The sequence below is a fragment of the Amblyomma americanum genome, chromosome 9, assembly GCF_052857255.1.
Source record: "Amblyomma americanum isolate KBUSLIRL-KWMA chromosome 9, ASM5285725v1, whole genome shotgun sequence".
NCBI classification, from domain to species: Eukaryota; Metazoa; Arthropoda; class Arachnida; order Ixodida; family Ixodidae; genus Amblyomma; species Amblyomma americanum.
Window position 1 is genome coordinate 87,064,068 of NC_135505.1, and position 25,080 is coordinate 87,089,147.

General features: G+C 46.8%; 1 non-coding gene across 1 annotated transcript; it reads left to right on the forward strand.

The window, feature by feature from the left end:
- Positions 1–1,191: 1,191 nt before the first annotated feature.
- On the forward strand, positions 1,192–1,265 carry TRNAS-CGA (transfer RNA serine (anticodon CGA)). The gene has a single exon. It is a non-coding gene; the product is annotated as a tRNA-Ser (tRNA).
- The last annotated feature ends 23,815 nt before the right edge of the window (positions 1,266–25,080 follow it).

Sequence of the window (25,080 nt, forward strand, 5' to 3'; positions counted from 1 at the left end):
CCTTGTACAATGAATCTTCTTTCCTTTATTCACTACTTTCTTTCTTTTTTCGTCTTTTTTTCTTTATTAGAGGCCTCGTTTGCATTCCTCTTTACTCCCCCTCCTCCCCCCTACCAGTTTCTCTGGAATGTAGCTTTCTCCTTGTACAGGGGTCGAGCCCTTCACGCTTGTCACCAAAATGCTGAGAGGAGCGACACCTCGAGGGCCTTTCCAAGGCAGTCCTGAGGTGGTGGGAGAGAATCTCCCTCTTTTTTATATTTTTATTATCTTATTCTTTTTATTCTTTTGTTATTAAAAAAAATTTCGGCCCCTTGGGAACCCCTGCATTCAGGTTAGGAGATGCCTTCATAGAATGTCACCGATTCTCTCTCTTCCGTTGTTAAAAAAAAAAGTTCTTCCTGGTCTCTTTTCTCCCCCCCCCCCCTAGTGTTTTGATCTCGTGCTTTGCTGTAAACTTGTAAACTTTGTACCTCTCGCACGCTCTATAAAAACTGCGTGCTTCAAACGCTGTACTACACTCGAAAAAGGCTGGTTCTCCAGCCGAAACGTCGTGAATTAAATCCTGTTATGTTTCTTCAATTTTTGGTGATTTATATATATATATATATATATATATATATATATATATATATATATATATATATATATATATATATATATATATATATATATTTATGAAGGGAGCCAACAGTCACCGAAACCGAGGTGCATAGGGGAACGTTAACTTTATTATTATTTTTTTTTAATGTGTTATGCTTATCAGTGGGAGAATAATACTTTATACGTAATTTTCTTTAAGCAATTTATTAATCTAAGTATTATTCTCCCACTGATAAGCATAACACATTAAAAAAAATAATAATAAAGTTAACGTTCCCCTATGCACCTCGGTTTCGGTGACTGTTGGCTCCCTTCATAAATTTGTCAAACGGGCCCCTCATTTCCTTTAACTTGTCTGCTAATAGCTTAACGAGGGTCTCGGTTCTGGCAGTCTTGATGCCATAGGTAGCATAAGAGGGCTCTCGCACAGTTTCCGCCCTCTCCGTTAGATGACGTTCTACGTCACGCTCGTGGTATTACAGGACGTGCTACGTCCGCCGCTATGGTCGAGGGTGGCGCTGGTGAACACTCTCAAGGCTCGCTCACACGCAGTAAACATAAATACCCACGAGAGCACCAGATTGGACAGCCGCCGCCGTAGCTCAGTTGGTAAGAGCACCGGACGCGATATTCGGAGGTCGTGGGTTCGGATCCCACCGGCGGCATGGTTGTTTTTTCTGCTGCTTTATACATAATTTTCTTTAGGCAATTTAATAATCTAAGTATTATTCTCCCACTGATAAGCATAACACATTAAAAAAAATAATAATAAAGTTAACGTTCCCCTATGCACCTCGGTTTCGGTGACTGTTGGCTCCCTTCATAAATTTGTCAAACGGGCCCCTCATTTCCTTTAACTTGTCTGCTATATATATATATATATATATATATATATATATATATATATATATATATATATAGATATATATATATATATATGATGCGCCACCAGCGCCCTCAGCTCTAGCGGCGGCCTGACGCTCGCTCAGGTGGGAGAAGCAAGGTGAAGAAAAGGAAGTGAGACGCGGGGCGCGGCGCGAACGGCAGGAGGAGACGAGCTCGAGCAACGGAGCAGGCGAGGTCACGGCTGAACGGCTTCCTGAACCCGGGTGACCAGGCCTGGGGAAGCCGTCCTCGCCCAGTTCTGCTCAACCAGGAGCCTGCTGTCTCGTGTCTCCTGCCTGTCGCTCGCTGCCTCGGAGTGCGGGCGCCATGCCGGGAACAGGCAGGTGCTGCCTGCCCGGAGATCCTGCCGGCCTTGCTGTGGGATCGTGCCTGCCGTCCCGTGGCTGGGACCCCCTGCCGTGAACGGGTGCCTTCCTGGCCGTGCCCGGGTGCCCAGACCTGGGCGGCCGTCACCTTTCTGGTGCGTCGTCAGCGCCACCGGTGCTGGTGCTCCGCGCCCGGCTTCCGGCCGCAGGAAGAACAACCCTGCGGAGGTACCTGGCCCCGGCGCCTTTCCGGCGACGGGCCGCGGAACCTCACACCGGAGCCACTCCTCGACCCTCGGCCGCACAGCTCCATACTCATCAGTGACTGCTCTCCTATATTAAGTAAACCATTTTTGTTACATCTACGGACGTGCACGGCCTGGGACGACTTTTCTGGATCCTCCGGGGCCCCACCTCGGCGGACGCTCGAACCTGCTGGGGGCCTTTTCCCCTCACAAATTTGGCGTCCGCGACAGGACCAGGCCGAGCAGCGTTTACCAGTTAACAGAGTTCATAAGACAGAATGAGTGCTGCAGATTTTCTCGCGGTAGGAGAGCGCCTGGGTTTGCAGGGACGCGAGTTGCGCGAGTGGGTAGAGGAGGAATTGAGCAAGGCACGAGAGGAGAGAGCTGCGGATCGGGAAGCCACAAAGCGGCGTTTGGAGCTCGAAGCACAGAACTTAGAGCGAGAAGCGCAGAATTTACAGCTTCGAGTTAAACTATCAGAAAGAGAAAATCCTCCTCCTAATCCAAACGCTGAAAGTGCGGAGCTTAGTGCTTCAACCGTTTTTCCCATTAGCCCACATGGCCTGATACCAACGTTTAATGAGGCACGAGATGATTTGGACGCGTATTTGAAGCGTTTTGAACATGTCGCCACAGGGCAAGGGTGGCCGAAGGAGAAGTGGGCCACGGCTTTGAGCCTCTGTCTCGGCGGGGAAGCTCTTAGAGTCTTTGGTCGGCTATCTCCAGAGGACTCCATGGATTATGAGAAAGCGAAACTTGCCCTCCTACGAAGATTTCGTTTTACCGCTGAAGGCTATAGGGAGAGATTTCGGCAGAGCAAGCCTCACGATGACGAGACAGCCTCCCAGTACGCCACGAGGCTTTTCAGTTTCTTTGACCGCTGGGTAGAAATGCGGGGAGAAGGCCGCACCTTTGAGGTGGTGCGCGATATGATTGTTGCTGAGCAGTTTATAAGCAACTGCCACAATCGTTTAGTATTGTTTCTACGAGAAAGGGATTGTAAAAAGGTTGAAAAGATTGTTGAGCCCGCCGACCATTTCCTTGAGGCTCAGAGACAGAATAACCTTGCAACTTTCAAAGACCGGAGTGAGCAGAGTTCAGTGAGGCCTACAATCACGGTTCCTAATCCCAAGTCACAAATTCGATGTTTCATCTGCGAGAAGGTCGGACACAGGTCTTCCGATTGCCGTTCGAAGCCGAAGGCCCCATATTGCACATTCTGCCGCAAGTCTGGACACCACTTACAATCATGCCGGCGCTGCAGTTCAAGTGACCGGGAGACATCCGCATGTTTCATGTCACCCCAAGGTTCTTGCCCTGATTCACAGCCGGGAAGAGAGCGTTTAGATGTCCAAGCGGCAGATCCTGTTCACAGACCCTCTCCACCGATTGCCAGCATGCCGGTGGTGCACGGGGAAGTGTTTGGACAAAGAGTGTCAGTGCTACGGGACACTGGAAGTAACAGCATCGTCGTACGCCAGGCCCTCGTGCCCGAGGCAGCTTATACTGGGAAAAGAGCGACATTGCTTTTGGCGGATGGTTCCACCATAGAAGCTCCTGAGGCGGAGGTGATCGTCACATCACCGTACTTTACGGGCAAGGCTATTGCAAGGTGCTTACCGACGCCTTTGTACGACGTGTTAATTGGCAATGTCCCGGGTGCACGTGTTCCTTTCTTGGAGAACTCAAATAATTGTTCATCAGTCTCGGCGGACCAGGGGACCAATTCTGCACCGCCTACGCAGGCCAACGCTCCTTGCACAGCTGTGGCGGCGAAAGCTTCGGAGACTATCTTGGATCTCTCTCAGAGCGCGGTCCACGTGTCTCGCCTGGCGTTCTGCAAGAAACAAGAAGAGGACACTAGCTTAGACCTGTGTCGGAAGAAACTGGGGACAACCTTTCCCGGCAAAGCCGAGTCCTCCCACACCTTTCATCTGGTTGACGGTGTATTGTTCCGGACGTATCAAGTGTGCCCTGGCAAAACGATTGAACAGGCGGTGGTTCCGAAGAGCTTGCGCCATCAGGTCCTTGTGCAGGCGCATGAGAGTGCTCTTGCCGGTCATCAGGGTGTAAAGAAAACTACGGCGAGAGTACTGGGTGACTTCTACTGGCCAGGGGTACAAGCCGACATCAAAAGGTTTGTGAAGTCATGCGACGCCTGTCAGCGGACTGTGCCGAAAGGAAAGCTGGGCAACGCTCCATTAGGACGTATGCCTATTATTACCACACCTTTTGAGCGGGTGGCGGTGGACATCATTGGACCTTTGACTCCAACCTCATCTAGAGGGAACCGATACATCCTCACGTTGGTGGATTTTGCCACCAGGTATCCCGATGCGATAGCCCTTCCTGCCATCGATTCAGCCACTGTGGCGGAAGGCCTTCTCGAGATGTTCTCCCGTATTGGGTTCCCACTGGAGGTCCTTTGTGATCGGGCTTCGTGTTTCACATCTGCACTTATGCGAGAAGTGAACGATTTGCTAGCTATAAAACATTTAAGTTCGACACCATACCATCCTATGTGCAACGGGCTTGTGGAGCGGTTTAATGGGACCTTGAAGAGCATGCTACAGAAGTTGTGCCAAGAACACCCCAAGGCATGGGACCGTTATCTTGCTCCACTGCTCTTCGCCTACAGAGAAGCACCGCGAGCTAGCCTGGGGTTTTCCCCATTTGAGCTCATCTACGGTCGCCAAGTCCGAGGGCCAGTTACCATTCTAAAAGAGCTCTGGACAGCCGGAAACCTGTCTGACACTGTCAGGACAACGTATGGTTATGTGCTAGATCTGAGGGAGCGTCTAGAAGGCACGCTGCAGCTCGCACACCAAAATTTAATGAGGGCTCAGAGGTCACAGAAGATGTACCACGATAGGCGCGCCTCTAATAGGAGACTGAAGGTTGGTGATCGAGCGCTAATCCTTCTACCCGCTTCTCATAACAAGCTCATCATGCATTGGAAAGGCCCTTTTGCGGTCACCGGCAAAAAGAACGAAGTCGATTACTGGCTTGACGTGGGCCCCAGCAAAAAGTTGTTTCACATAAACATGTTGAAACGCTATGAAGAACGCCAGCCAATGAATGCCCTCCAAGCGTCATCGTTCGTGGTCGTTGAGGAAGTGGAGGCAGAAACTCCAGTGCCAACCTTCAGTGCGAATCCTGGTCCTGGGATTGGAGCTATCAAGCGAGCTCAAACTTTGAATGAGACGCAGTTAGCCGCACTAGATAGATTGCTGGAGGCTCACCGCGACATTTTTTTCAGAGGTTCCGGGCCATACTAATTTATTTGAGTGCCACTTGGAATGAACGACGAGTGCGCCTGTCAACACCCCGCAGTATCCATTACCATTTGCTTTGCGTGAGGTTGTCGAGAAGGAGGTAGCAGACATGTTGAGGCTTGGGGTTGTAGAACGCTCCCATTCCCCTTACAACTCTCCACTTGTCTTAGTTAAGAAACCTGACAAAACGTATCGTGCGTGCATTGACTTTCGTCGGATTAATAGCATATTGGTGGACGATGGCGAGCCCATTCCAAGGACTGCTGTTATGTTTGCCGAGGTCGGCACCAAGACGTTTTTTTCAAAACTAGATCTCACCAAATGTTACTGGCAAGTGCCACTCAGTACTGCGTCCAGGCCAGTTACAGCATTTTCCACCCAATCAGGCCACTATCAGTTCGCCTTCATGCCCTTTGGAATTAAGACCGCGTCCGCAATTTTTACCCGCCTTATGAGAAGCCTTCTGGCAGGTCTACCTAATGTGGTCCATTACATAGATGACGTCTTGGTGGCTACCTCGACGTGGGAGGAGCACTTGGATACTCTCCGAGAATTGTTAAGGCGTATCAGACAGGCAGGCCTCACAGTAAAACCTCAAAAATGCGAGCTTGGTATGAGCCGCGTGGTCTTCTTGGGACATTTCTTGGGTGAGGGAGTGATTCGCCCAGTAGAGTCAATTGTCACCAAATTGGAACAGGCACCTAAACCGGAAACTAAGAAGCAGGTTAGGTCTTTTCTAGGTTTGACTGGGTACTACCGGGGCTTAATACCTCACTACGCTGCCAAGGCCCAGCCTTTGGTTGAACTTACACGGAAAGCAGAGAGTAATCATGTGCATTGGACTCCCGAGCGCGAAAAGGCATTCGAAACCTTGAAACAAGCTCTTGCCTCCCGACCAGTTGTGCGGGCGCCTGATCTCGCAAAGGAGTTCATTCTCCGTACCGACGCCTCTGGGAAGGGTCTAGGTGCCGTTCTTTTGCAAGAACACAACGGTACGCTTCATCCTGTGGCGTATGCCAGCAGGCAGCTGCTTCATCGCGAAACACACTATTCCGCCATCGAACGAGAATGCTTAGCACTAATCTGGGCGGTCGGCAAATTTCATATTTTCTTGTATGGTCGCACTTTTACTATCCAGACAGATCATCAGTCCCTTCAATACTTGACGCAGGCGAAGCATTTAAATAGCCGTGTGCTACGATGGAGTCTGGTGCTACAGGAATATACTTTCCGGGTTGAACATATTAAAGGCTCTGATAACGTTGGTGCAGATTATTTAAGCCGGTCATGACCCTGTGAGAACTCTATCGCTGTGACGTTCTATTGACTGGTCGGGTAACCAATCTTTTTGTGTGAACTTCCTTTGGTGGTGCCTGTGTAGTTACATTTTTGTTGTGTGTTTTGTGTGTGTGCAACATGACAGCCAGTGAACGGTGGTGCGCGTGGGAAAGTGTTCAGTGTGGTGTGGTGCAGTCCGCCGACCAGTGCTTGGTGCAAGTTTTTTTTTTCGGAAAAAAAAAACTTCTCAAAGGGGGGGCATATTTGTGATGCGCCACCAGCGCCCTCAGCTCTAGCGGCGGCCTGACGCTCGCTCAGGCGGGAGAAGCAAGGTGAAGAAAAGGAAGTGAGACGCGGGGCGCGGCGCGAACGGCACGAGGAGACGAGCTCGAGCAACGGAGCAGGCGAGGTCACGGCTGAACGGCTTCCTGAACCCGGGTGACCAGGCCTGGGGAAGCCGTCCTCGCCCAGTTCTGCTCAACCAGGAGCCTGCTGTCTCGTGTCTCCTGCCTGTCGCTCGCTGCCTCGGAGTGCGGGCGCCGTGCCGGGAACAGGCAGGTGCTGCCTGCCCGGAGATCCTGCCGGCCTTGCTGTGGGATCGTGCCTGCCGTCCCGTGGCTGGGACCCCCTGCCGTGAACGGGTGCCTTCCTGGCCGTGCCCGGGTGCCCAGACCTGGGCGGCCGTCACCTTTCTGGTGCGTCGTCAGCGCCACCGGTGCTGGTGCTCCGCGCCCGGCTTCCGGCCGCAGGAAGAACAACCCTGCGGAGGTACCTGGCCCCGGCGCCTTTCCGGCGACGGGCCGCGGAACCTCACACCGGAGCCACTCCTCGACCCTCGGCCGCACAGCTCCATACTCATCAGTGACTGCTCTCCTATATTAAGTAAACCATTTTTGTTACATCTACGGACGTGCACGGCCTGGGACGACTTTTCTGGATCCTCCGGGGCCCCACCTCGGAGGACGCTCGAACCTGCTGGGGGCCTTTTCCCCTCACAATATATATATATATATTATCACGACCTGAGGAGCCGTGCAGGTAGACGTCGGGGGAACAGAAGGCTAGGCGCTTTAATCAGACAGCCAGGGTCCAAAGCACAGAGCCAGAGCGCCTCGGGAGCCAACCAACACTTCGTCGTCGTCTTTGACTAAGCGTGGAGGCCGCGCGGCGCGTTCGGCACGTGGCATTATTCCCCCCCGCGCAAGCAAACACCGTCTCGGTGTGGAATGGGTTATGTACAGGGAGAGAAGAAGGGGAAAAACAAACGAAAAATAGGGGTGAGGTGAATTATACATTTAACGCTTAGGCAACGTTTAAGGCAACGTTTAACGCTAGAACTTTAGCTAGTGAGGCTAGCCTAGCAGTGCTGTTTGAGGAACTAGCGGGAATTAAATGGGATGTGATAGGGCTTAGCGAAGTTAGGAGGACAGGTGAGGCGTATACAGTACTAAAGGACGGACACATACTGTGCTATCGCGGGATAGAGGATAGACGAGAACTAGGTGTGGGTTTCCTCATTATTAAGGATATAGCTGGCAACGTAGAGGAGTTCTAGAGTATTAACGAGAGGCTAGCAGCTATAGTAATTAGGCTGAATAGGAGGTACAAGCTGAAAGTGGTGCAGGCCTACGCACCCACATCCAGCCATGATGACCAGACCGTTGAAAGCTTCTATGAGGACGTAGAATCAGCAATGAATAAAGCAAAATCGCAGTACACTGTACTGATGGGCGACTTCAATGCGAAGGTTGGCAAGAAGCAGGCTGACGACCACGCGGTAGGTGACTATGGGATAGGCTCTAGAAATAACAGGGGAGAGTTATTAGTCGAATTCGCGGATAGAAATAATTTACGGATCATGAATACCTTCTTCCGCAAACGAGAAAACAGGAAGTGGACCTGGAAGAGCCCCAATGGTGAGATTAAAAATGAAATCGACTTCATACTATGCGCTAAACCTGGCATCATTCAGGATGTGGCCGTCTTCGGAAGGGCGCGTTGCAGCGACCATAGAATGGTAAGGTCTAGAATTAGCTTAGACTTGAAGAGGGAACGGAAGAAACTAGCGAAGAAGAAGAACATTAACGAGTTAGCCGTAAGAGGGAAAGCACAGGAGTTTAGGATAGCGCTGCAAAACAGATATTCGGCTTTAACTGAGGAAGATGATCTTGATGTTCATTCAATGCACGATAACCTGACATCAATAATTACGGAGTGCGCAGTAGAAGTAGGCGGTAGGACAGTTCGAAAAGATACCGGGAAGCTATCTCAGGTGACGAAAGATCTGATTAAGAAGCGCCAAAACATGAAGGTATCTAACACTACCGATAGAATAGAACTAACGGAGCTATCAAAGTTAATAAATAAGCGCAAGGTAGCCGACATACGGAAGTTTAATATGGAGAGAATCGAGCATGCTATAAAGAACGGAGGTAGCCTAAAAACAGTGAAGAGGAAACTAGGCATAGGTAAAAACCAGATGTATGCATTAAGAGACAAGCAGGGCAATGTCATTAGCAATATGGATAAGATAGTTAACGTAGCCGAAGAGTTCTACACAGACCTGTACAGTAGCCAATGTAATCAGAGCGCTAATGAGAAAGACAGCAGTGCACAGCAATGCGTCATCCCGCCAGTAACGAAACATGAAGTAAAGAAAGCCTTAGAAGCAATGAAAAGGGGAAAAGCAGCTGGGGAGGATCAGGTAACAGCAGATCTGTTGAAGGATGGAGGGTACATCGTGCTAGAAAAACTAGCCACCCTGTATACGCAATGCCTTATGACCTCAACTGTACCAGAAGCTTGGAAGAATGCAAACATTATCTTAATTCATAAGAAGGGAGACGCCAAGGACTTGAAAAATTACAGGCCGATCAGCTTACTATCCGTTGCCTACAAAGTATTTACTAAGGTAATCGCTAATAGAGTCAGGGCAACGTTAGACTTTAATCAACCAAATGATCAGGCAGGCTTTCGTAAAGGATATTCCACAATAGATCATATTCATACTATCAATCAGGTGATAGAGAAATGCGCAGAATATAACCCTCTATATATAGCTTTCATTGATTACGAGAAAGCATTCGACTCAGTGGAAACCTCAGCAGTCATACAGGCATTGCGTAATCAGGGGTTAGAAGAGCCTTATGTAAAAATACTGGAAGATATATATGGCAACTGCACAGCTACTATAGTCCTCCATAAAGTCAGCAATAAAATTCCAATAAGGAAGGGCGTCAGGCAAGGAGACACGATCTCGCCAATGCTGTTCACCGCATGTTTGCAGGAGGTATTTCGAAGCCTGAATTGGGAACAGTTGGGAATAAGAATAAATGGAGAATACCTAAATAATCTGCGATTTGCTGATGACATTGCCTTGCTGAGTCACTCAGGAGGTGAACTGCAAATCATGATCAACGAGTTAGACAGGCAGAGCAGATCGATGGGTCTAAAAATTAACATGCAGAAAACCAAGGTAATGTTCAACAGCCTAGCAAGGGAACAACACTTCACAATTGGCAGCGAGAGCCTAGAAATTGTGCCGGAATACGTCTACTTAGGGCAGGTAGTGACAGCTGATCCAGATCATGAGAGGAAGATAACTAGAAGGATAAGAATGGGCTGGAGCGCATATGGCAAATTCTCGCAGATCACGAGTGGCAGTTTACCAATTTCCCTCAAGAGGAAAGTGTACAACAGCATAATCTTACCGGTACTCACCTACGGGGCAGAAACGTGGAGGCTAACGAAAAGAGTTCAGCTTAGGTTAAGGACAACGCAGCGAGCCATGGAAAGAAAAATGATAGGTGTAACATTAAGAGATCGGAAGCGGGCAGAGTGGGTGAGGGAACAAACACGGGTTAATGACATCCTAGTCGAAACCAAGAGAAAGAAATGGGCTTGGGCAGGTCATGTAATGCGAAGGCAAGATAACCGCTGGTCCTTAAGGGTAACGGAGTGGGTTCCAAGAGAAAGTAAGCGTAGCAGGGGGCGGCAGAAGGTTAGGTGGGCGGATGAGATTAAGAAGTTTGCAGGCAAAGGGTGGATGCAGCTGGCAAAGGATAGGGTTAATTGGAGAGACATGGGAGAGGCCTTTGCCCTGCAGTGGGTGTAGTAAGGCTGATGATGATGATGATGATGATGATGAATTATACATCCGGCGCTAGTTGAGAGGTGAGGAGAGACAAGTTCACACGTGGGGTAAGGAGGTAAAGGGGCGACACACAGCGTGCACACAGCGCTCAGTCACGCGAATAGTACGGTTTTAGGCGCACTACATGAACGACTTCAGGCCGTTGACGCTGATGGCCGGCGACCACAGTTCCTTCGGGGACAACTTCGTAGTTGAAGCTGTTCAGGTGGCGCAGGACTTAGTACGGGCCAAAATACCGAATGATAAGCTTTTCGCACTACCCCTTGCGGCGCAAGGGTGTCCACACCCATACCTTGTCACCCGGCTCGTAGTGCACGTCCCTGTGCCGAAGGTTATAGTGTCGAGCATCGACGGATTGCTGGTCCTTGATGGTCAAGCGGGCCAGCGGACGGGCTTGTTCTGAGTTTTCCATGAAGTTGCCTGCTTCAGGGGTTACCTCTTCATCGCCGTACGGGAGCATCGCATCCAACATCACGCGGACCTCCCTGCCATAGACGAGTCGGAACGGGGTACACTGGGTGGTTTCCTGCGTCGCTGTATTATATGCGAAGGTGACGTACGGCAAGATCTCATCCCATGTTTTATGTTCAACGTCAACGTACATCGAGATCATGTCCGCTAATGTTTTGTTGAGCCGTTCCGTTAGACCATTGGTTTGGGGATGGTACGCTGTTGTGGGTCGATGAGCTGTGTGGCTAAGCGTTAAGACGTCACGTAAGAGCCGGGCTTGAAACGCCTTGCCTCGGTCAGTAATGATGATCGATGGGGCGCCGTGTCTAAGCACGATTTCGTGCATAAAGAAGAGGGCAACTTCGGCGGCGGTACCACGCGCAAGGGCCTTCGTTTCAGCGTAACGGGTCAAGTAGTCGGTGGCGACTACGATCCACTTGTGGCCGGACGACGAAAGAGGAAATGGCCCCAAAAGGTCCATGCCGACTTTGTCGAATGGTTTTTGTGGCGGCTCGATGCACTGAAGCAGCCCGGGAGGCTTGAGCGTCGGTTTCTTCCGCCGCTGGCATTGCCGGCATGTCCGAACATAACGCTTGACGCTTGACGTGAGCTGGGGCCAGTAATAGTTCTGCCGGATTCGGGACAAGGTGCGGGTAACACCAAGGTGACCCGGAAGTTGGTTCATCATGGCAGGCCAGGAGAACTTCATCCCGTAAATCAGACGGTATGACGAGCAGGTAAGTTGTCGGACTGGAAGTAGAGTTCTTTTTATAAAGCACCCCGCTCCGGAGACAAAACGATGATATCCCACGAGCTAGATACCGTGGTATCTCAGGGTGCCCACCTTCGAGATGTTCTATGAGCAGACGCAGCTCGGCGTCAGCACGCTGTCTGGAGACGAGCTCAGACGTGCTGACGGCTCCAAGGAAGCTGTCGTCGTCGATGGTGTCTTGTGGAGGAGGTTCGACGGGAGCGCGTGACAGGCTATCAGCGTCGGTGTGGTGCCGGCCAGACCTACAGGTGACGGTGAAATCGAATTCCTGCAGGCGTAATGCCCAACGGGCGAGGCGGCCGCAAGGGTCCTTCGGCGCGTGGCAATATATATATATATATATATATATATATATATATATATATATATATATATATATATATATATATATATATATATATATATATATATATATATATATATATATATATATATATATATATATATATATATATATATATTTGCACACGCATTGGCATTTTCCCCTTATCCGTAGGAGGTATTTTTTTGCTTTCATATTGTAGGCGTTAGCGGATTATTAAATGGAATCCTGAATAACAAGAAAGAAAAGCAACTAAAAACGCCCTCTCCATGCCCATTCCTATCTTTTGGGTGGTACCATACAACAGATAGGAAACTTGCTTGTAAAAAAAAAGAGAGGAAAGGGTGAACGGAAAGGCAGGGAGGTTGCTAACCTACATGTCAAAAATATACACTCGCCAAAGATGTGAAACAAAAATGAATCTTTGCCGAAAGTATCTTTTCGACGAGTAGCTATAAACTTTCCTCGCCATACGGGATTCTGTCGCACCCTCCACTTCCCCAGGCAGGAAAGTACCAAACTAGATGGCATTTCCAAGGGTCACAGAAACTGAAAGCCGAATGTGTCGCATACAATTCCTGAAATTATAAAAGCTCTATGGCTGCACAACACAGTCACCCTGAGGTGTAAGTGGGTTGCCAAAGTCCGGTTCCACAAACGGCCACAGTTGCCACTCTTTGCCCTAATGTTGGCTGTGCCACTCCAATACACCTGCAAAAATGCCCCTATCTGTGCTCGGTTATCCCCAGTTAGGCAGAGCCGTTCCGTGACACCTCCAACGAAAGGTTTACTTGTCCGGTGATGCCTGATAATGGCAATGCCATCTCATCACACTCTCAATGATGGCCCTAGTTGTCCATTGTTTTTGCCATATTGGCAATGCCATTCCATGACACCTGTAAGGGTATTCCTAGTGGGTAGTAAAATTAATAAATAAGAACTAAAACCGCGATTTAAATACGTCAAGTCATCAATCTTGTGGGCACAATTGAGAATTCCTGATGCGAATAAAAGAAAAAAAAACGGGTTTTCTACATTGAAGCGCTCCAGAGACGTAGCGAAAGCCATGCTATTCTCAACGCTTCTCGGACAGCTGCATAATGGCTCGAGAAGAAAAAGGAGAAACAAGATTTTTTTCTCCAGAAGCAGCATTGCTAGTGCCTGTATGTGTTTTTATCCACCTCAGTGCTTGTCGAAAACTTCCCCTCTGTTACGCACGCCGCATAGGAACGAAATTCCTTATAGCTCTGTTTTGCTATATGTAGAATATAGCTATTCTATTTCTCTCTCTCTTGAGAGCAAACAGCATTTAAAATTGTTAAATTTTTTATTGTTCCTTCAAACAAGCCATTTGATCAGTTATTAACCGCACTGTATCTTACCACATAAAGCGTAAGATAGTAAAGAAAAATATGTATATTTCAGTGCTTTAGTACGCCCAATTGAGCCATCAAAGGGTGCACAAGAACTTCAGGATATTTTCATAAAACTCCTTTAAAAACTTGAACCATGCATGAAAGGTCTGAATAGACAACAGAGTCACAAAGAGCTGGCGGAAGTTCCTTGAGTCTTAGATAATCAATTATTTGGCAGAAGTATTTTAAGAAGAATTTATTGAATAGAATTAGTTGTGCAGCGATCTTGTCCCCAAACATTTTTCCTTTGTGGTGAAGCGCTTGTGGTGAAACATCGTTGCCTGATGCCTTAACACCCCATACGCGCATAGTTATTTAGTCACTAGTTCTAAACCAAACGGTCTAATTAAAGTGGGTACAAATGTTTTCCGCAAATAAATGCAGACATAAAAAAATCGCCACTTAATGCAGATTTAATGCGTTAAGAAGCAAATGATCACGCGGCCTACCTGACTGATATCAGACTAGGAGATGGAGAAAGTAGGTAGGTTTGGTAAAAATCAAAAAGTTTTATTCGCGTTCTTAAGCCTCCGAGCGAAGCCTTTTTTGAAGAAAATTAATGCTGTAGTGCCCCTTGAAACCAGAATAAGTGTGAGCAATGCGACTGACGCTATTACGAGCCAACACTACCTTTCAGCCGCTCTAGATGCTCTGCGGTTTGCTTGCAGTTCATCTAATGTTGTCACCCACTGACACTGACGGTGAGATAAAGTAGAATTCTAAATAATAAAGCGTATAGGTACCTCCCCGTAAGCGAACACACGTGCAAGTACACACCGAGGATTAGCTTGAGAGCTGACAAAAACTCGTCTGGTCGGGGACAATCATAATAAAACTCGTAAATCACAATAGCCGAAACGTCGTTTTGTTGTTTCTTTTTCCTTTTGGTCGGCGTCCAACTTTCTAAGTTTTATTACAGCGAGCATATTATCCAACTGAATAGCCTGCGGTAGCCAGATATGTAAAACATTGCTCTCTAAGGAAACAGCTGTCACTTGGTTGTAATGCTTTCAGGTTAATTCGATGGCATAAAATTTTATACCCGGTTACGACTTGAAGCCAGCCATAGTTCATTTTGAAATTTCTTGTTTACGTCGGCTGTAAATACCTTTGTTTACGACATGATGTGTGGCGTGTTCGAGAGCGTTTACTTATTTTTAGACTTAAAAGCTTTGAAATATGATCGTGCTCATCCCTACGCTGGGGTCGTCTGAAGACTAGGAAAAAACCGCTCCGCTGGCTTTGGACACACCTGTTCCCGCGAAGAACTACACACCGTGATATAGCACGCTGTCAACACTTACAGGGACGAAGTGACGGCCTTGCTGTGTAGTGGTGTCAGCGAGCATGAGAGCAAAACGAATGGAGTGTCTTCACCTTGAATGCGGCAGTTTCCAGCGTGGTCTACTCCTCACCATTTGCAGTGCCATCCCTCGGTCGTTTTTCTCCGCTCTCTGTACTATCTGTCACTGGCCACACTGTAACTGGCCGCGCACCAGTTTTACCTAGAGTCGAATTCGATGTGCAGTGGACCTAGTCAGAACCTGCTCTTGGAATAGTGGCGCGGCAGTAAAAACGTGGACGAAAGAACAAAAACACGGTAAAAAGTGCCAACTTTCAACTTTAAATGCTCGGCTGTCGATACGCCAAATTTATACATGGCAACACACCCCTCGAAAACTGCAAAATGAAACAAACGCATGTGGAGTTTGTTTCATTTTGCTGTTCTCGAGGGTCCGGTTGCCATGTATAAATTCGGCGTATCGACAACCACGTGTTAATGTTGAAAGTCGGCGCTTTTGTGCGTGTTTTCCTTCTTTTGTCCACGCCTTTAGGTCCCGCGGCATTCCTCCCAGAGCAGTCGCACCAACCTGCCAAGAGAGAGAATGAAAAAGGAAACGCAGGGAAGTTAACCAGATGTGAGTCTCCGGTTTGCTACCCTACACTGGGGATGGGGGATAGGGGTTAGAAAGATGACAGAGAGGAAAACGCAAAAAAAGGAACGTGCACACATGGAGACACACACACACAAGGCGTTCCAGTTAAAGTCTTTCACACAGGCCGGTAGATTGTAAGAAGCGCAAAAGCGCTTGCACGGCCTTCTTCTGCGACGGTAGGTCCTTTCGATGTTGTAGAATTATTTTTGTTCAGATAGCGGTTGGTTGTCCAGTTGGTCAAGCTCGTGGCTAAGGCATGCCATCTGTAGACTGTACTGCGGGAAGGAGCACAATCTATGGCCAATTGATTCTTCATGGCCGCAGTGGTCACAGGTTTGGGTGTCGGTCATCCCTATGCGGAAGGCATAGGCTTTAGTACAGGCAACACCCAACCAAAGTCGATATAAAAGCGTGGCGTCTCTACGGCGAAGCTGTGATGGCACTCGAAGACCTATTGTTGGATCAAATGAGTACAGTCGCGTATTTCTTAAATGTGGCTCATTCCATTGCGACTCGGTGTACTGCCGAGCAAGTAGGCGGAGCTTCCGTGTCGCGTCAGTTCTAGAAAAAGGAATTGGGACGTGGCGCTCCTCAGTATGGGCTGAGCGGGCTGGGTGATCCGCCCGTTCATTGCCGATAATCCCGCAGTGACTTAGAAGCCACTAGAACGTTATTTTATGGCCGGCATCACTTATATGGTGTAACGTCTCCGTAATATGGAAGATTAGTAGTTCGTGCGGTCCGCGTCGTAGAGGTGACAGTAGAGACTGCAGTGCCGGCTTCGAGTCGCAGAATATTGTCCATTTGTGTGGCGGTTCATCACCAATGTGATGAAGGGCAGTTAAGAGCGCTGCGAGCTCTGCTGCCGTCCCAACCTGCCAAAACCACCACGATGCCAGTTAGGCCGATGACGATGACGGGGGAGGATGTCATTCCCAGCCTAAATTCTACAGTATTAAAACGGCTCATGGCAATAAAGATGAAGGGTATCTGGGTACCTTTCGATGCAGCGGACCTTGATTGTGAAAGCCGCAAGTGTGAAATGGTGTGGAGATGGTGGTTACTTCGCACTCTAGCTACGATGCACTTACTAAGAGCTTGCACACAAGCTGAATACCTTTATTTTTAGAGCTAGGACCTATTACCCGAAGGTGTAAATTTGAAAACTGCGACATAATTTTTTAGGCCCAGGGCCCGATGCCAACTTCTTTGCCGTAGACGGACGCTCTGCGCAGCGGTTACGCACGAACATGCCCTCCGTTCTAAACGTAGCTTATTAGATCTTCTGGCTTTAAAAGAAATAAGTGAGCTGACCTGTTAACTTTACGTAGGTAAACATTTTTACAAATTTTATACACTACAGACCACCGTGGGCCTTTTTTCAAGTGCGATAGCATTTACAGTGGCCATCACCCGAATTTAGCCGTTGTGTGTTTTTCTGAAGCACGCTTCTGGCAGGCTCCCCACTCCAAGGCAGTATCAGGGAGTGGCTATTAGTCCACCGAAAATAATTATGAACAAGTGCCTAGGCACAAACTGAACCGCAAAGACGTTAATCGGAACGTATGGTACTGAACACCTGTGGTGCTCAACAGTTTCCTTCGAATGAACTACAAAATGCAATCAAAATATTCTTATGGTAATGAGTGAAGACCAAACCTGAGATATCCAAGCATGAAGGAAAGGACGCCATTTATTAGTTTACAATATTTCAAAACTATTGGCGCAATCGGGACCTGAAAGCGGCGAACAAAAATCTGATATCGCGTGAAAACCACATCCTTGACAAGGAGATGTTTTATTCAGCTTTATTTGTTTTGTATTAGCCGAAACTAAAATGTGTGGTCTTAAATCGAAAATATAACCATCATTGTGATGACCCTACAAACAAAATAGAGCATTTAACTATTGCCGGCAATATTAAACGAGAGTAATACAAATTCTAACCCTTAAGAATTTTCTCTTGCTAGCTGATGCTTCGGAATCAAATTTTATAGGCAATGAAGTCGGTAAAATCCCCGAAAGATATGAACAGAATTGACTACGGTATTTTTAAGCGTACATTATTTCAAATTCTGTTCGTTAAAATTGTTGTCAAAGCAGATTTTGAGCGCACGTGGCCTTAAGGTCAAAGAGCGAAGTGTTAGCACAAACTGCGTTTATAGCTAACACACATCGCTCATTGGTTTGCAGTTTTCAAAATATTATCCTGTGTTCAGTATGAGAACAATGGTGTGATTTCACAGAAAGGACTGATCTGTTAACTGGTCTCAACAATTGTGTTTTCAACTCGACAACTCGAAGGGCTCCACGTGGGAAGAAAGTGATTATTCCGATAGATCTGTTTCCTACAGTGTTATTGCGCTTATGTCTAGAAAGGCCGTCCTGTGTACTGAGGAGCCGAAGTTGTTCTGCGGAAATAAAAAATTTCCTCTTGCAGACTGTGTGAGCAACCATCGAAAAAAATCTGTGACCTTAAACATCCAGAATACAGTGTTATTTGCTGTACGTTCATGCTCTTAACTCTAATAAGCATCACTGTCAAACGAATAACTACCATTTGTTCAGATTATTTTTTCTTGTCAGAACAATCGTGAGACTGTATATTGGAGGGCTCAATACAACATGCATGTGACATGCGCCGCATTTGGGCAGCATTTGGACAGAGTTGTCCCATTCCTTACTTGTTTCTGAAGCCAAAGAAAACTTTTTTGCAGTGAAGCGCAGGCATGACTTAATAGCAAAAGTATACAACAGGCTGCGGGAACCACCACTGCAAATCAAAGCACAAACTACGTTTATAGCTGACTCCCATTGCTTCATTGCTTTGCTGTTTTCAAAATACAATTATTGGTCAGGTATGAGAACAATGCTGTGATTTCGCAGAAAGGACTGATCTGTTATACGGCGACAACAATTGTGTTTTCAACTCGGCAACTCAAAGGGCTCCACATGGGAAGAAGTAGTTATTCCGAGAGTTATGTTTCTTAAGCGTTATTGGTCATATGCCTATAAAGCCCGTCCAGTGTAATCTGGAAGGAAAGTTGTTCTGTGGGCATATATAATTTCCTCTTGCAGACTGTGTTTCTTAAATGTGACAGTGGGAGAGGCAGAGAGAAGCCTTTTAATGAAAAGTACAGAACTTAGCCGGGGTTGAGAAATCCCTGGCATGCTACATGCTTATATTGCAAATTCGGGGCAGAGATAAGGAAAGAGAAATGTGCAGAAAACAGTGAAAGAGAGAGAAAAAATCTGGGGCTTTGCATTTCGACTTCGGTTCATGAGCAAGTAAAGCTAGACGGTGAGAGGCGGTGAAGCAAAATGTCCTGCTAATAAGCTGTAAAAGCTCGCAACATGAGGAGTGCCTAACGGTGAGACCAAACAATGTTTTACTGTTGAAATAATACGCTTCCATCATTAGAATAGCCAAATAAAACCCAAATTGTACATCTCTGCTGCAAAAGGCAGCTAAATGCACTTAACACAGAGTCTACGTTTTGTGGCACTAGTGGGACTATGCGTTTGCTGTATTTAATGATACCTGTGATCGTTATGTGGTCAGAGTTAGCATTGCAAAATACTATTTCTCTCTTTCTCTTTGTGCAAAACATTTGTTTCCTTTGTGTTTTGGCATTCATCGGCCAGCGGAAGAGGACAAAATGTTACAAGTCTTCAGGAATATCACGGCTCCGACACATATGCAGTCATTTCCAGCGCCGTACACATTCCCTGAGAACACACAATAAATATTGGGTTACCGGCATGGTAGCTTGTTCGTAAATGGTATTCTGATCGCCACCTGAAGCCTCCAAACCTTCAAGCTAAGGATATCGAGTGCCACTTGGGCGCGTATTCCAGGGGAAAGCATTTTATCTACCTGTCTCCGTATTTATCAATCAGTTGGAAATCAATATATGAATTATATTTCTTAAACAGATCATTCGTCCATTCAACCGTTCGTCTGTCCCTCCTTCCATCTATCCACATAACCGCACGTCTGTCCGCCCGTCCATTAAACCCATATATCCGTCCGTCCGTTCAATCGTGCGTCCATTCGTCCGTCCGTCCGTCCGTCCGTCCGTCCGTCCATCCATCAATCCAGCCATCTTTCTAACCATCCATCCGTCCGTCCGTCTGTCGGTCCATCCATCCATCCATCCATCCATCCATCCATCCATCCATCCATCCATCCATCCATCCATCCATCCATCTATCCATCCATCCATCCATCCGTCCGTCCGTCCGTCCGTCCGTCCGTTTGTCCGTCCGTCCGTCCGTCCGTCCGTCCTTCCATCCAACCGTTCGGCCGTCCGTCCGCGCGTCCGTTCGTCCTGAGAAACACTTCAATGACACTACTGTGTGTCTAGAGTACTGCTGTCACAGTAGTAGCTTTCGACACATAAATTACGAAGCCGATAACATGCAGGAAAGATATTTATCACAAATGTATGCGTTCCGAACAGGGTGAAATATATCCTCGCCGGCGCAGCAGGCCAATTTCCTTATAAGGATGTCTGGGTTCTGCGATGTACTGCCGATCTTGTTCTCAACAGAATAAGACAACAGAGTGTCTTCGCCACACTGCGGTTCCAGAATAAACCAGCGTCCAAGATTGGCTGCCTTTCCACCGGAAACAATTATGAAAGAATGCCTAGGCACAAACTCAACCGCAAAGACGTTAATCGCAATGCCTTGTCCTAAAGACCTGTGGTGCGCAACAGTTTCCTTCGAATTAACTACACATGCAATCAAGATATTCTTATGGTAATGAGCGGATAATAAATCTGAGATATCGAAGCATGAAGAGAAGAATGTCATTTATTTGTTTAGAGTATTTTAAAACTGTTGGTGCAACCGGGAACTAAAAAGGATGAACAAAATACTGTGATATCGCACGAAAACCACACCCTTGACAAGGTTATGTTTCAATCAGCTTTTTTTGTTTATATTAGCCAAAACTAAAATGTGTGGTCTGAAATCGAAAATAGAACAAACATTGTGGTTGAACCTACAAATAAAATAGAGCCCTTAACTATGGCCGGCAATATTAACCGAAAATAATACAAATTCTAACCGTTAAGAAATTTCTGTGGCTGGTCGATGCTTCGGAATCAACTTTTTGTAGGCAATGAAGTCTGTAAAGCTCACGAGAGATATGTGCCGTAATTCACTACTGGGTTACCCACATGGTGACTTGTTCGTGGTAGTTCTAGCTCACATAAATTATAATCTGATCGCCACCTGAAGCCTTCAAGATTTCAAGCTGAGCTTATCAGGTGCGAATTGAGGCGCGTGTTCCGGTGGAAAGCATGTTATCTACCTGTCTCCGTATTTAACAATCAGTCAGGAATGAATCTATCAGTCAATCTCTTGTACAAATCATTCATTCATTCAACCGTCCGTCCGTCCCTCCTTCCACCTATCCATTTCACCGCCCGTCCGTCCGTCTGTCCGTCTCTCCGTCCATCTGTCCATCCATCCATCCATCCCTCCGTGCATCCGTCCATCCGTCCATCTGTCCTTCCGTGCGTGCATCGGTCTGTCCAGCCATCCATCCATCCAACCAGCTGCCCATCCGTCCATCTGTCCTTCCGTCCGTCCGTCCGTCCGTCCGTCCGTCCGTCCCTCCATCCATCCATCCATCCATCCATCCATCCATCCAACCATCCATCCATCCATCCATCCATCCATCCATCCATCCATCCATCCATCCATCCATCCATCCATCCATCCATCCATCCATCCATCCATCCATCCATCCTTCCATCCATCATGGTTTCATTGGCTCTTCGTTAACTCTTTCCTAAAAAAAGCGGGAAATTGGGGATAAGCTTCAAGTGAAACGTAACAAGAAAAATTCTTTAAAATGCGCTTCACCACACTTGCTTCGTGATCAATCGGCCAGTAGTATTTTTGATCTGCCCGCAGAGTACCCTTAATAACCACAAATAATCTTATCCCTGATTCTAATATAAGAATTTTGCCTTGAGCATTCCGGGACGGGTTAATAACTTGTCAACTGCATTGACAGTGAACTGAAGAAAATTGATAATTTCTGGAGTTACGTGCCCATTTCGGTCATCCGCTTGGGCTCCCGAATGTGTTGCTTTCAGAGTGTGAAGTAGCCAATGAATGAGTAATCAGCTGGTTACTTGCTTTTTTTCTTGTGCATTTGGTCGATGCTAAATGGCACCTAAAATGAAATCTTTTATAGTCTGAACATATATCTCCTTTTCATAGAATTTTATGACACGAAATGTAAATATAACAAATACTACGGACTGATGTTTTGTTATTATTTTCAATATCAATTAATTATTTTTTATTCACAAAGCCGGCCAAAATTTCGACCCAAATACGAGGGGCTTCGCATAGGGTAGACATACAGCGATGGTGTTAGAAGCAATGTGCAGCAGAGAATGAAAACACAAAGCTGGGTCACTCTAGAATTGATTGCAAAGACCAAAAATTAAATAAAAGCATTAGATTCAGAAACCTCAATGGAGAGAGAGTTGCAATGCGAAACGGTGCTTTGAAAGAAAGTGCACTTCTGAGAGTTTTTTTTTTGGAAAATTTCGGTGGCAATGAACACTGATGACTATTTGAAGTTCTTCTCCATTCAATTCTTTTCATGAAACTCTTCAGCTCGATAACAATTTCCTTGAAATGCTTTTTTGAGCTACGCTGGACGGTAGATTTTCCTTCTGACTTCAAAAGTTTGGATAGCATATTTCAGGATTAACTGACTTGCTTTTTTATGCTGTTATGTTTTCTGTTTTTGTGGTTTCCCTTTTAACGCACACATATATATGTATATGTATAAGGGAAGCCAACAGCCATCGAAACCGAGGACCATACGGGATGTTTCCATGAAAACATTTCCCTATCCTTCATGGTTTCGGTGGCTGTTAATTGTAGTCGTACCTATCTCATACAGCCCTTCATTTCCTTCTCCTTGTCGGCTAAGTATGTATGTTGCCGCGAATATTTGCAGTGTTTGTTCGTTTTTCAAATCTGTCGCCACACCACCTTATTGCTTTCTTTGCGACGCAAGGCGCGACTAGATTTATCTCGGTTGATCGCAGTCAGGCAGAGCTGATTCTACGTTGTTCCGGAACGTTCTAGTAACTTTGCACGCTTTATCTAGAAAGTTCGCTATCAGCTTTAAATTGAGCACGGCCGACAGCGGCGGGCATTCTGTTCGACGACCGCCGAGCACGCTTGTCGCTTCGCTGCCGCCGAGTGATTCAGTCCATTTTGGGTGCAAGTCAGCCCAATAAACAGTTTTCTTTTAGAAGACATTTTGTCCATCATCAGCTCTGCTTCGACTGCCGTCACCACTACGTGACATCTGGTGGAGGTGCTGGGCAGACTGGCAGCCGCGGGGATCGAACCCCCGACCTATATATATATATATATATATATATATATATATATATATATATATATATATATATATATATATATATATATATATATATATATATATATATATATATATATATATATATATATATATTAAGGAAACCAACAGTCACTGAAACCAAGGTGCTTAGCGGATCGGTTCTATTTTCCTTTTAATTTCTTGTGGAAATCAGTTGGTTTCAAAGAGAATTACGTATAAAGCAGCAGAGAAAACAACCATGCCGCAGGTGGGATCCGAACCCACGACCTCCTAATATCGCGTCCGGTGCTCTTACCAACTGAGCTATGGCGATGGCTGTCCAATCTGCTGCTTTCGTGGGTATTTATGTTCTGCGTGTAAGCAAACCTTGAGAGCGTTCACCAGCGCCACCCTCCTCCATGGCGGTGGACGTAGTACGTCCTGTAATACCGCAAGTGTGACGTAGACATCATCTAACGTCATATATATATATATATATATATATATATATATATATATATATATATATATATATATAAAATGTATATAGCCTCCGACCGACCACAGCCGTGGCCTTGTGTTTGAGCGCTCGCCTCGGCTTCGGTAGGTCGGGGGTTCGATCCCCGCGGCTGCCGGTCTACCCAGCAACTCCACCAGATGTCACCTAGTGGTGACGGCAGTCGAAGCAGCGCTGAAGACGGACAAAAGGGTCTTCTAAAAGAAAACTATTTATTGGGCTGACTTGTACCCAAAATAAACTGAATCACTCGGCGGCAGCGAAGCGACAAGCGTGCTCGGCGGTCGTCGAACAGAATGCCCGCCGCTGTCGGCCGTGCTCAGTTTAAAGCTGAAAGCGAACTTTCGAGATAAAGCTTGCAAAGTTACTAGAACGTTACGGAACAACGTAGAATCAGCTCTGCCTGGCTGTGATCAATCGAGATAAATCTAGTCGCGTCTTGCGTCGCAAAGAAAGCGATAAGGTGGTTTGGCGACAGATTTGAAAAACGAACAAACACTGCAAATATTCGCGGCAATATACATACTTAGCCGACAAGGAGAAGGAAATGAAGGGCTGTATGACATAGGTACGACTATAATTAACAGCCACCGAAACCGAAGGATAGAGAATAGTTTTCATGGAAACATCCCGTATGGTCTTCTGTTTCGATGGCTGTTGGCTTCCTTTATACATATACATATATGTGTGTGCGTTGAAAGGGAAACCACCAAAACAGAAAACATAACAGCATAAAAAAGCAAGTCAGTTAATGCTGAAATATGCTATCCAAACTTTTGAAGTCAGGAGGAAAATCTACCGCCCAGCGTTGCTCAAAAAAGCATTTCAAGCAAATTGTTATCGAGCTGCCGAGTTTCATGAAGAGAATTGAATGGAGAAGAGCTGCAAATAGTCATCAGTGTTCATTGCCACCGAAATCATTGCCACCATTCCATTGTTGGCAGCCGGCACCGTTCATGTCACGCAGGAGATCTCCTTGGCGCCACCCTGCAGGCAAAGCACCGCCAACGCAGGCACCCAGTGTCCATCCACCGCCATGGCCGGTGCCGAGCGACGGTACAACACCAGCCTGACGTACGCTATGGCCAGCCGGCAGGCGAAGCCTGCACAGACGAGTTGACCACCTGTTGGAAAAGTTGCCGCCCTCTGAGTGCAGATAGTGTCTTTGACGTTCTTTGCATTAAAAAAAACTATTTTATTTTATGTATTTTTTATTATTATTTACAAAATACTGCGGACACTGAGTCCAAGCAGGGTGGGTGAACCAGTCAATCAAGCCACAAAGAAAACGCAACACTTCAAAAAAAAAAGAACACAATATAGCAATAATTTGTTAAAAGTCATGGGACAATGGTTTAATTCGCTGATTACAATCTGTTAATGTGCGTCGAAAAAACGAAAACTTGTAAGTGTCTGTTCTAGAGAATATAGGGGTTAGAGACCTGGGTTGGTGTTGAGTTTGTGTGGTTGGTGCCGGCGTTAAGAATGATGAGGGATCTAAACAAAGATTGTTATGTAATA